The sequence below is a fragment of the Aotus nancymaae genome, unplaced genomic scaffold (genome assembly GCF_030222135.1).
Source record: "Aotus nancymaae isolate 86718 unplaced genomic scaffold, 86718_ANA_hifiasm-v0.15.2.pri h1tg000040l, whole genome shotgun sequence".
Taxonomy (NCBI): Eukaryota; Metazoa; Chordata; class Mammalia; order Primates; family Aotidae; genus Aotus; species Aotus nancymaae.
Window position 1 is genome coordinate 123,644,013 of NW_026988454.1, and position 12,616 is coordinate 123,656,628.

At 38.6% G+C, this 12,616-nt stretch overlaps 1 protein-coding gene across 1 annotated transcript in view; it reads left to right on the forward strand.

Moving 5' to 3' along the window:
• BTBD9 (BTB domain containing 9) overlaps positions 1 to 12,616 on the forward strand; it is a 476,557-nt gene that overhangs the window by 228,935 nt on the left and 235,006 nt on the right. The window lies entirely within an intron of this gene.

Consider the following 12,616-nt stretch of genomic DNA (forward strand, 5'->3'; position numbering starts at 1 on the left):
AAAAATAATAATTGTGTGAACCGTGGGCAAGTTCCAGCATAGGATGGGATATACTACTCTAAAAAAAGCATGAGGTCCCAGAATGCTTGTACAGGAAGGTGACATGTGAAACAGAGATGTCATACTGTGCACCAGTCACATCACATTCTTAGAAAATTTTGTCCCTTTTGATCTCTGTGTTTTGAAAGTGATGAGTAATGGCTGGTCAACCAGTTACTGAAGAGCAACCTAGATGATTAATTGGTTAAAAATAAGCCTGCTGAGAAAAGATTTAAAACAGGCCTTACAACCTAGAGGTCTAAACAGTGGCATTTTTGTTTGGCCTATACAGTGTAAGGAAATCAAAATTGGATGTCAGCTCTTAAAAATTGGGAAATTTCTCATAAAAATATCCAAATCACCAGCTGCTCTTGGAAAATAGGAAACTTTCTCAACGTCAGATCTACAGCCCCCGCTGCCTCACTGTACTGAGTATAAGCATATGTTCTCCAGTCTGTCCTTTTCCAGTTCCCATGCCACCTACGTGGACATTTCAGTTTGTCTTTCCTAGTTTAAGCCACGCTACTGAAGAGGAGTCTAGGTTTGGGAAAGAATACTTTTTAAAAGAGGGATGCTATTGTCCTCCCCGAGGGCATAGTTAAGAAAAAAGAAGGAAGGCAGGAGAGAAGGAAAGGATGGAGACGGAGGACTAAACTTAATTTCAATCAAAAAAAAGAGTTTGGTAGGAAGGAAATATTTCCTAAGGATAGGCACTTGGTAGCAGGGCAACACATTGAACAGTTCCAATAAGTACCACTTTATGTAGTCCATGTGAAAGTCACCCTCGGGGTTGCACCTACTCATCATACTTGACTATATACAGTAGGTTAGACTGGGAATTTCTAAGGCAGTTTACAAATTTTGCAACTGTGATTTTTTTTTTTTTTTTAAGACAGTCTTGCTCTGTCGCCCAGTCTGGAATGCAGTGGCCTGATCTCGGCTCACTGCAACCTCTACCTCCTGGGTTTAGGCGATTCTCATGTCTCGGCCTCCTGAATAGCTGGGATTACAGGCACATGCCACTACAGCTGGCTAATTTTTGTATTTTTAGTAGAGATGGGGTTTTACCATGTTGGCCAGGCTGGTGTCGAACTCCTGACCTCAGGTGATCCACCTGCCTCAACCTCTCAAAGTGCTGGGATTACAGGTGTGAGCCGCCATGCCTGGCTTACATTATTTTTTATAGAGTCAAGGTTTCACTATGTTACCCAGGCTAGTCTTGAATTCCCGGACTCAAGTGATCCTCCCACCTCAACCTCCCAAAATGTTGAGATTATAGGTATTAGCCACTGTGCCCAGCCCTCATGACTTCACATTTTCACTGTTGTACACTGTTGCATCGTTAATCATTCAATATTATTCTCTAAGGAACTTCCTCACTGAAATGTTTAATTCATAGTTGATATATGACCATGGAACATTTTCATGTTTTCTTATAAATGAAGGTAATTTTAGAGCTGCTCATTTAAAAATCTTGCATTGCACAATTCTTTCATTTCATGGAATAAAAAAATGCTAAGTTTTTGAGATTGTTCTATTGACATTTTTTTCCTTTTTTTTTTTGTTTTTTTGTTTTTTTTTTTTTTTTTGAGACAAGGTCTCACTCGGTTGCCCAGGCTTGAGTGCAGTGGTGTGATCATGGCTCACTGCAGCCTCAGCCTCCTGGGCTCAAGTGATCTTCCCACCTCAGCCTCCTGAGTAGCAGAGACTACAGGTACATGCCACCATGCTTGGCTAATTTTTAATTTTTTTGTAGATGTGAGGGTCTCACTCAGTTGCCCAGGCTGGTCTCAAATTCCTGGGCTCAAGTGATCCTGCCACCTCAGCCTCCCAAAGTCCTGGAATTACAGGTGTGAGGCCCTCATGCCTGGCCAACTAGATTTTTATTTCTAATTCTAAGAAAAAAAGGTAGATGTTTTGGATTTTCTCAACTATGTAAAAATATTCAAGTAAAAACCCTTGATATTGTTTAAGTCTTTAATTTCTTTGAGCAAGTGGAGTGATGATTTTTTTAAATAAAAACTCATTGATATGCTATAACCCAGAAAATTTAATGATTTAACTCTAGAAAATGATTACAGAATTGGGTTCATGCTAGGGAGATGACTGACTGGATGAATGTTTGAATTATGCCATGTTTTTGGTTTTATACTCAGAAAATTACACATATGTACAACCACCCATAAGGTCACATATTTTAGAATGGCCTTTTCAAGAAATCCTTAATCAGTTAACAGGAGTTTATAAACATGTGTTCTCTTGAATTTTGGACATGTAAATTAGAAATAAGTATTTTAAAAACTGCAGGCTACTCTATCTTACATCTTATCTTCCATTTCAAAACTAATGAACACTTATTAAGCCCTTATAGAATATCTCAGAAAAGTATGCAGATTAAGCTTGCTTAAGAAATTAATATACATTATGTTCTAGGCTACAAATTACTTCTCTTGGATTTTGTTTTGTTTTGAGATGGAGTCTCTGTCACCTAGGCTGGACTACAGCGATGTGATGTTGGCTCACTGCAACCTCCACCTCCCTAATTCAGGCAATTCTCCTGCCTCTGCCTCCCAAGTAGCTGGGATCACAGGCACCTGCCACCACGCCCTGACTAATTTTTGTATTTTTAGTAGAGACAGGGTTTCACCATGTTGGCCTGGCTGGTCTCAAACTCCTGGCCTCATGTGATCTGCCCTGCCTGGACCTCCCAAAGTGCTAGGATTACAGGCGTGAGCCACTATGCCTGGCCCACCAATCATTTTTCTTTGGTCTTTTTCTATAGCACTGGTACCTAAAGTAGTACCTAAGCATTAGAATTTCATATCACTTTGCCTTTGGATACTTCCTATGGGCTCTGTGTTTCCTGAGAATGGACTAGGTGAAGGAGGGGTGGTAGAAATACTACTGCTTTCAGCTTTAGTTTTTCAGACAAAGAGGGGTAAAGACAAAATTAATTTGGAAGCCTATTGTTGGTAAGACTTGGGAAATAATAAAAGGTGCTCCCTCTTTGCATACATCTCTTTCTTTTTCTGTTGATTTTACACAGCAGCTGTTTACTTTGGAGTATTTATAGTTTGCATGTTGAATGGTTTTTTGGGGATTTTTCTTGTTAAGCCAACATGCAAATGTAGTGACCCTTACACCTATATCTCTTGATGTAGGGCTAAGGTGTCAGTGTGGCAGTCTGGGAATTATTTCAGCCCCGCCAAAGGAAAAAAAAACATTGGTGGGTTCATCCCCTCTCCATATCACAAAGCTTTGGATTCTTTTTGGATTCTCTTCAGTGTATTTAACCTTTGAACATCAGAATAGTGGGCAAAGGGAGTAAGAGAATGTGAGAACTGTTTTTTTGTTTTGTTTGTTTTGTTTAGAGACAGGGTCTTGCTCTGTTGCTGGAATGCAGTGGCACGATTCTAGCCTTGAACTTGTGGGTTCAAGTGATCCTCCTGCCTCAGCTTCCCAAGTAACTGGGACTGCAGGTGCATGCCACTACACCTGGCTAATTTTTCTATTTTATTTTGAGATACGGTCTCACTATGTTGCCCAAGCTAATCTCGAACTCCAGGCCTCATGTGATCCTCCTGCCTCAGTTTCTCAAAGTATTGAGATTACAGGCATCCACCACGCTTTGTCAATGCCATGATTTTAAATCATGTCTATCAAGTGTTAGTAAAATGGCTTAATTTTAGGTTATATATCAGCTGTTTCATTGGGATTCCATTTTTAGGAAAAATAAATACATGATCTCCAGAAAGAAAGCAAAAAACAGCTTTCTTTTGATCTGATTATATATCAGAATTGGTCCATTGAGGAACCTTAAATGCAGGAATTCTTTAATTTATCTGGATGGGAAGGCAAGCATGATAGATTTTGTTAGTCTTCTAATTAATTCCAGTTTTGATAATTATTTCCATAGCTATTTCAGGATTTAGTATTGATCATGTTTATAGTCATGAATATAGGAAAACATTGTGAAAAATACCCTTGGAAAATGAAATAGTTTGGTTTTGTTGAAAGCAGTCACTTAACTGATTTTATCTTGCATATTTCCCCACATTTAACTTTTTTTTTTTTTTGAGGCAAAGTTTCGCTCTTGTTGCCCAGGCTGGAGCACAGTGGCACTCTGTCTCAGCTCACTGTAACCTCTGCCTCCTGAGTTCAAGCGATTCTCCTGCCTCAGCCTCCCAAGTAGCTGGGATTACAGGCACCCACCACCAGGCCCAGCTAATTTTTGTATATTTAGTAGAGATGGGGCTTCACCATGTTGACCAGGCTAGTCTTGAACTCCTGACCTCAGGTGATCCACCTGCCTCGGCCTCCCAAAGTGCTGGTATCATAGGCGTGAGCCACAATGCCCAGCCTTCCCCTCATTTAACTTTACCCAACTTAGCTCCCTTTTTCTAAGTTAGAACTGAAGTCTAGCACATTGGGAAAATGACTTTTATTAAATGCATGACTAGAATTCTTCAGAACCCCAGCCAAACTCTGCAAGGGGCTGCTGCAGGTTGCATACAGGAAGAACTGTGGCTAATCTGCTTCTCATCCTGATCTGGGCATAGCCAGGTTTGTGCACAAGCGTACTGGATAATTAATTGGTCTTGAACATAACATTTCAAAGAACCAAAACTCAAAAGTGATTCCCTACTGAAAGAGCTTCCTCTTTTATTTCTCTGAAATGGTCTTTAAATTTGTGCTCATTCTGAAAGCTGCCATTTGAATTGGACTGGGAACAAAAGTTGGAATTTATTGAAAACAACTCATTGCTTAATCTCTGGAAATTTCATTTTCTATGTTATCAACAGATGTGCTGCAAGTTGGAATTGAAAGGAAAATAAAAGTTTAAACAGTTAAAATGTGGTCATCAAATACTTTTCCAAACCTGTAGGAAAATAAAATTAAAGTCTATTTGAGAAATACTCAGGTGCAACATAGATTTTTATTCTGCTTTCTTCTTGTTCACTCCCATCTCTGCCTCCCATTCTTCTTCTGCTTGCATGTTTGTTTACAAAAGACAGCCAGGTAGTGGAAACAGAACAAGGAATTTGAACTCTAAAGACTTCACTTCCAGACCTGGTTCTGCTGCTTACTAACCATGTGAATCCTTCTTCGCAGACTGGTCATTGAGCTTCCCTGAGCATGGTTTTAATTCTAGTCAGGCATAGTGGCACTCACTTACCGTTCCAGCTACTTAGGAGGCTGAAGCAGCAGGATTGCTAGAGCCCAGGAGTTTGAGGGGAGTTTGAGGCTGTGGTGTACTGTGATCATGTCTGTGAATAGGGACTGCACTCCAGCCTGGGCAGTAAAGCGTGATCCCCATTAAAAAATCATAATAGCCTGGGCATGGTGGCTCATGCCCATAATCCCAGCACTTTGGGAGGCCGAGGCAGGCAGGAGTTCAAGACCAGCCTGGCCAATGTGGTGAAACCCCATCTCTAAAAAGAAAAGAAATCATAATAGTAAAGTACTTTGTCCTACCTTCCTCACCAATGCAATTATTGATTTCAGATGATATGATACCTGTAGAAACTGTAATTTCCCCCAGTGTAATTCTTTGTATTGAGATTGCACATCCAGGACTAGTCTTTTAATCTTCTGACATTGTTTTTGAGAGTAAGAGTATCAAAATATTTTTCCAATTCTTCTAGTACTTCCACTGGGAATTGGGAATGCCAAGTCCTTACTGTAAATGAAAATGTAATTCCCTAATCTAAGAGGTCTTTTCCAAGTACTAATTCTGACAAGAAATTTGATGGAATGGTAATGTATGTATATTCCTATACAGTGTGATGTGGGGCTTGCTTAAACTTGCTGATAGTCAGTAGAATTTGGAGACTTAAAAAAAAAACAACAATCAATTCTCAGGCTGTAGATCAAAATCTCAACAGCACTTACAGCTTGGCAAAGAATTTTGCCTTTGGCCTATGCTGATGCTCCTTATGGTTACTCTTTTCTGAGACTCTAAAATGTTAGATCTGTGTAGGAGCCAATGATTTATAAGAAGGTGCTAGTTCCCTCTCCCACAGAGTTGTGAAGAATATCTTTCCTTATCTTCCCCTGCCTTTCACCTAAGGACGCAGGAATGTGTGTTGGATCTAAGCTCAGGTTTTGGGTTTAGAGGCCTAAAATTGAGCCCACTTGAATGGTAGCTTACCAATACATGTCTCTGCTGACACCTTAGCTCTTTACCATTCTCTCCACTATTGTTGATCTCTGAAACACCTACATTCACTGCCCCTCCCCACAGCATCTTCACAAAGATTTCTTCAAAATTTACTCCCCCAGAGAATTTTTCAAAATTTCATTTGTAACTGTTGTGCACAGCTGACATGAAGAATTATTCTAAGTGCTGAGTTGTTTATAACTAGAATATTTAGACCACTAGAATATCTGTGATTAGTATGGAAACTCAAATAGGCTTTATGGCTACTTTTCCTAATTGCATTGACTTCTACTTGTTTGAGAATAGTTTAAAAAAATTATAGAACACATCTGGATAAAATAATTTGAAGTTTTGCCATCAAAAAACTACATAGCATTTGCACTGAGAATGTAACACTAGCTGTGTGTTATTGGAGTTTTTTTTAACAACAGAACCAATAAAATGATTAATATGTGTTTTTGCAGGAGCTTATTTCTCATTATAGCTTCAATATTGAGGAGAGATTAAATTTCTGAATATGAATCTGATTTTTCAGACTTCCAACTTTCTATAAGGTTTTATGTGCTGATGCAGAGTTGCTGTTTTTAGGTCATAGCAATTTGGCTTTTCTAGAAGCTATTCTTTTTCTAAGTGACTGGCAGGAATCATTACTCTCTATGGCAAGAAACCAGAAGTTGGCAGAAGCCTTACAATGACTGTCCAGTTGATTTTTTTTTTTTAACTGTTCTGCCAGTTTCCAAATTTTCTTCATATGTCTTACAGGGTATCAGGTTCAAAGCGAGTAATACACATGTAGTTACGGACCTGCCCAGGTCAGTTGTGAGGGTCAGGCCCTTCCTCAGATAGATTGTCTATTTAGCACTCTGGACAGAAGCCAGAGATCATGGTACGTTCCCAGAATTGCACACCTCAAAGCCACAACCATCAGGCAAGTTTTATATTTGTTCCTGAAACTCTTACATTGTGACTTTGATTTCTCCTGATTGTTTAGAGGTATGACTCAGACAAGGATTGCTTCGTAATGATTGACAATAAGCACTAAAAGCCTCAGTGATTACAGTAATATTTCCTACCTCAGCCTCTTCCCAGTATTAATTTTACAACACTGAAAAGGGCTAGGGCTCTTACCTGAAGAGATTTCTGAATTTGCCTCTTTTCTGACAATTAATTGAAGTAGTAAGTATTTCAAGGGAGCCACTCTGGAACTGAGCTCTACCATTTTAAACTGTCCTAATTTTATCCTCCTCTGTCCAGGGCCAATTTGATAATAACAAGCCCAGAATGAAACACAGCTGTTTATCCCTTATCTGTAGTAACAACTAGAAGTGCTTTGCCCTCCCTAGAATCTTGGTATTTGTTTTGAATTTGGTTTTTGGCAGAATGAGATCCCATGCATGCCAGGCAGGCTCAGGGATGTATAGTTAGCAGTTTGAGGCTTTGTTTTTTTATTGACTTGCTCTGGGCAGAATGTTTCAGTTTTTAAATGTGTGATTCTTCTATTGTCCTAGCTGTGCTGTCAGTAATGAATGCATCCTCTATTTTGGAACTGAGCCAGATAAAGTGCAAATTTGTCTATTCTACTTCTTTATCAAGTAAGGTTACCTAACTGGGTCTACTACTGCTTTAAGATATTAGACTCACAAAATCATGCTATGGTAAATGAAGAGTACTGTTTTCTAAGACTGTTGAGGAAATAAAATGGGCTAGTGTGCTGAAGAAATGGTTTCATACTAGCTACTTGTTTTGGAATTTTAAACATTGAGATATAGTTAATATGTCATAAATTCACTAAGGTGTACAATTAAGTGGTCTTTAGAATATTCAGAAGGTTGTGCATCTGTCACCACTAACAGTTATATCACCCCAAAAAGAAACCCTGTACCCATAAGCAGTCACTTCCCAATTCCTTCTCCCCCCATCCCCTGGCCACCACTAACTAATGTACTCTGTGTCTTTATGGATTTATGTATTCTGGACATTTCATGTAAATAGAGTCATACAGGATGTGGCTTTTTGTGTCTGGCTTATTTTACTTCACATAATCTTCTCAAAGTTCATTTGTGTTATAGCATATATAAGTACTTCATTTCATATGATGTTCCATTGTATGAATATACAATATTTTATGTATCCATCATCAGTCGATGGATATTTGGCCCATTTTAATCTTTTGGCTGCTATGAATAATACTACACATTTATGTACATGGCCTTGTATGGACATATGTTTTCAGATTTGTTGCGTACATAACTAGGAGTAGAATTGCTGGGCCATATGGAAATTCTATTAACTTTTTGAGGATCTGCCACATTGTTTTCCATAGAAACTGTACCATTTTACATTCCCACTAGCAGTATGGAATGGTTCTAATTTCTCAACATCCTTATCAACACTCATTGTTGTTATCAGGCATTTTTGATTATAGCCATCCTTGTGAATATATCAGTTGTGGTTTTGATTTATATTACCTGATGGCTAATGACACTGAGTGTCTTTTTATGTGCTTATTGGGTATTTATGTTTTTTTTTTTTTTTTGGAAAATGTCTTATCCAGATGCTTTACCCCTTTTTAAATTGAATTGGTTTTTCTTTGTGTGCCCATAGTTTAATTGGATTATTTGTTTCTTTAATTGTTGGGTTTTAAGATATATCTATATATTTATATATAGATATAATTTATATATCTATTTATATGTTTATATATTATAGAAGATATCTATATATATTTATATTTATATATATATATTTCCCCTTTCCCCTTTCCTTTCCTTTTTTGAGACAGGGTTTCACTCTATTACCCAGGTTGGAATGCAGTGGTACCATGATAGCTCACTGCAGTCTCTGTGTCCCAGGCTTAAGTGATTCTCCCACCTTAACCGGCAGAGTAGCTGGGATGACAGGTACACACCACCATGTCCAGCTAATGTTTTTTTCTAATTTTAGTGGAGATGGAATCTCACTATGGTACCCGCACTGGTGGCGAACTCCTGAGCTCAAGCAATCCTCCTTCCTTGGCCTCCCAAAGTGCTGGGATGATAGGCATGAGCCACCAAGTCTTGTCGATTTATGTTTCATTGCTAAGAAACTATTGCTTAATCTAAGGTTATAATAATATACACTTATATTTTCTTCTAAACGTTTTATGGTTTTAGCTCTTAGGTTTAGGTCTTTGGTCTATTATGAGTTACTTTTTATATATGGTATGAGGTAAGTCTAAATTCATTCTTTTGTATGTGGACATCCAGTTGTCCCAGGAACATTTGTTGAAAAGACTATTTTCCCCTCTGAATTGTCTTGGCAGCTTTGTTAAAAATCAGTTGATCATAGATATTTGGGTTTATTTCTGTACTCTCAATTTTATTCTATTGGTTTATATGTCTATCCTTATGCAGTGTTACACTATCTTGATTACTGTGATTTGTCATACGTTTTCTAATCAGGAAATGTGAGTCTTCTAATTATTTTGAGGATGGGGGATTGTTTTAGCTATTCTGGGTTCTTTCCATATGAATTTTAGGATCAGGTTATCAGTTTCTACAAATAAGTGTGTTGGGATTTTTTTTTTTTTTTTGAGACAGAGTCTTGCTCTGTCGCCCAGGCTGGAGTGCAATGGCATGATCTTGGCTCACTGCAACCTCTACCTCACGGGTTCAAGCGATTCTCCTCCCTCAGCCTCCCAAGTAGCTGGGATTACAGGCGCATACTACCACGCCTGTCTAATTTTTGTATTTTTAGTAGAGACAGGGTTTCATCATGTTGGTCAGACTGGTCTCAAACTCCTGACCTCGTTATCCGCCCACCTCAGTCTCCCGAAGTGCTGGGATTACAGGCATGTGCCACTGCGCCCAGCAAGTGTGTTGGGATTTTGAAATAGATTGCATTGAATCTATAGATCACTTTGGGAAGTATTGCCACCTTAACATATTAAATCTTTTAATTCATGAAAACAGAATGTCTTTCCATTTATTTAGGATTTCTTTCAACAATACTTTATAGTTTTCAAGGTACTAGTCTTACATATTTGCTAAATATATTTCTAAATATTTAATTCTTTTTATATTTTTGAGATGCAGTCTCACTCTGTCACCCAGGCTGGAGTGCAGTGGCGTGATCTCGACTCACTGCAACCTCCGACTCCCAGGTTCAAGCGATTCTCCTGCCTCAGCCTCTTGAGTAGCTGGGACTATAAGCACGCACCACCATGCCTAACTAATTTTTGTATTTTTAGTAGAGACAGGGTTTCACCACGTTGGCCAGGATGGTCTTGATCTCTTGACCTTGTGATCTACCCACCTCGGACTCCCAAAGTGCTGGGATTACAGGCATGAGCCACTGTGCCCTCGCATTTTATTCTTTTTGATGTTATTGTCAATGAAAATGTTTTCTTATTTGTATTTTTATTTTTTCATTGCTCATATAGAGAAATACAATTGATTTTTATATATTGATTATATTAGCAATTTTAAAGAACATCTTCTTGTTATAATTTCAAATATATTGGAACCAATATGCAAAGCCAATCGTAGTCTTCCTTGGGATTCTTTTAAAGAAAATAATATGTATAGTTAACATTTGCTGAACACTTATTAGGTGACAGGCATTAAACTACTATGTATGTTACAACGAATTATTCTCATTTAATGCTAACTTCTATCTTCATTTTACAATGACGAATCCTTGTTGGTGAACCTATATAGGGAATTCATTTATTATTTACTGGTAACCTCATTTTATTGACAGGTAAACTGACACTTACAAAGGAAGGTTAAGTAAGCTGTGACAATTCATACAATGAGTAGAAAACAGCAGAAACAAAAGTCTTCATACTCCCAAGTCCAGCATTCTTTCACTTGCACTGTTGCCTTTCTTTTTTTTTTTTTGAGACGGAGTTTCGCTCTTGTTACCCAGGCTGGAGTGCAATGGCGCGATCTCGGCTCACCGCAACCTCCGCCTCCTGGGTTCAGGCAATTCTCCTGCCTCAGCCTCCTGAGTAGCTGGGATTACAGGCACGCGCCACCATGCCCAGCTAATTTTTTATATTTTTAGTGGAGACGGGGTTTCACCATGTTGACCAGGATGATCTCGATCTCTTGACCTCGTGATCCACCCGCCTCGGCCTCCCAAAGTGCTGGAATTACAGGCGTGAGCCACCGCGCACGGCTGTTGCCTTTCATGTGATTATACATGTATAGCATTTATAGTTAAACTAGTAGACAGTTTTAAGATTTAGAGATTTACTTCCAGATATCGTAAATATTCTAAATCTAAGTAGTATTAGGTGCATTATATTAAAGTCTAGAAAGATTAAGAAGTCAGTGGGATTTAGATGTAGTCCATTGAAAAGCTTTTCATAATGGATTTAATTTAGTTTTTGTTCAAAAACTCATTTGGCTGTTGAGACACAGTCATTTCTCAGTGTTTTTGCAAGGTATTTGCAAATTCTTCTCACCATAGGACCTGCTATTATATCATAAGGAACACTGTTGAAAGCTATTCCTGAACACCATTTATTTTAAAAACAAACCTTTTCTAGTAAAACAAATGTTTCCCCCTCTTAGTGTTATGAAATGTTTCATCTTAGAAAACCCAGGATGAAATGAAAGTAGTGTGATAGCAAAAGGCTCTGAACTGAGGGCAGGGAGTGTGTATCTCCACAAGTTACTTCTTCTGGCCACAAATTAAATAATTACATTTTTAAATGAGTGTGAGAATAATTTAGGAAAAAATAGTAAGTGCTTTGTTGAAATAAAGTTGGAACCAACGGCTAATGTTAAACTCTGTTTCAGCCATTAGCTAATTTTCTTATCCTTTGTTGTCATAGCTAACTTCTTTGGGTGTTTCCTTCTTTTCTGGACCTGTGTGCCTATGAGGGGAGGGTGAGTGGGCAATGGAATCATTAAGAGTGAATGAACAGGTAGACAGAGGATGGTGAAGGGGCCTGGATGAGGCCATTGCAGAATAATCAGGCTGTGACTTGTATTGTCTCTTTTTAGTTTGGATGGTTTTTAGTTTGGATGGTTTGTATTGTCTCTTTTTAGTTTGGATGCCCTCAGGAGGGTATTTACTTCCTCCTTCCCATGTATTTTTGTCTGAATATGTGACATTAATTCCTTGGTAGGGCCTCATATTCCTAATATTCAGGCTTGCTCTGTACTCAGTTATCTGAGTGTGAATGAGGGGAGGATTGGGAGGGACCGAGAAGAGAGACTTGTGAACCTAGCACAAGTACAATTTAATTTTATTTTATTAATTAATTTTTTGAGATGGAGTTTTGCTCTTGTCACCCAGAGTGTAGTGCAATGGCGCAATATTGGTGCACTGCAACCTCCACTTCCCGGGCTCAAGCGATTCTCCTGCCTCAGCCTCCCTAGAAGCTGGGATTACAGGTATGCGCCACCATGCCCGGCTAATTTTGTA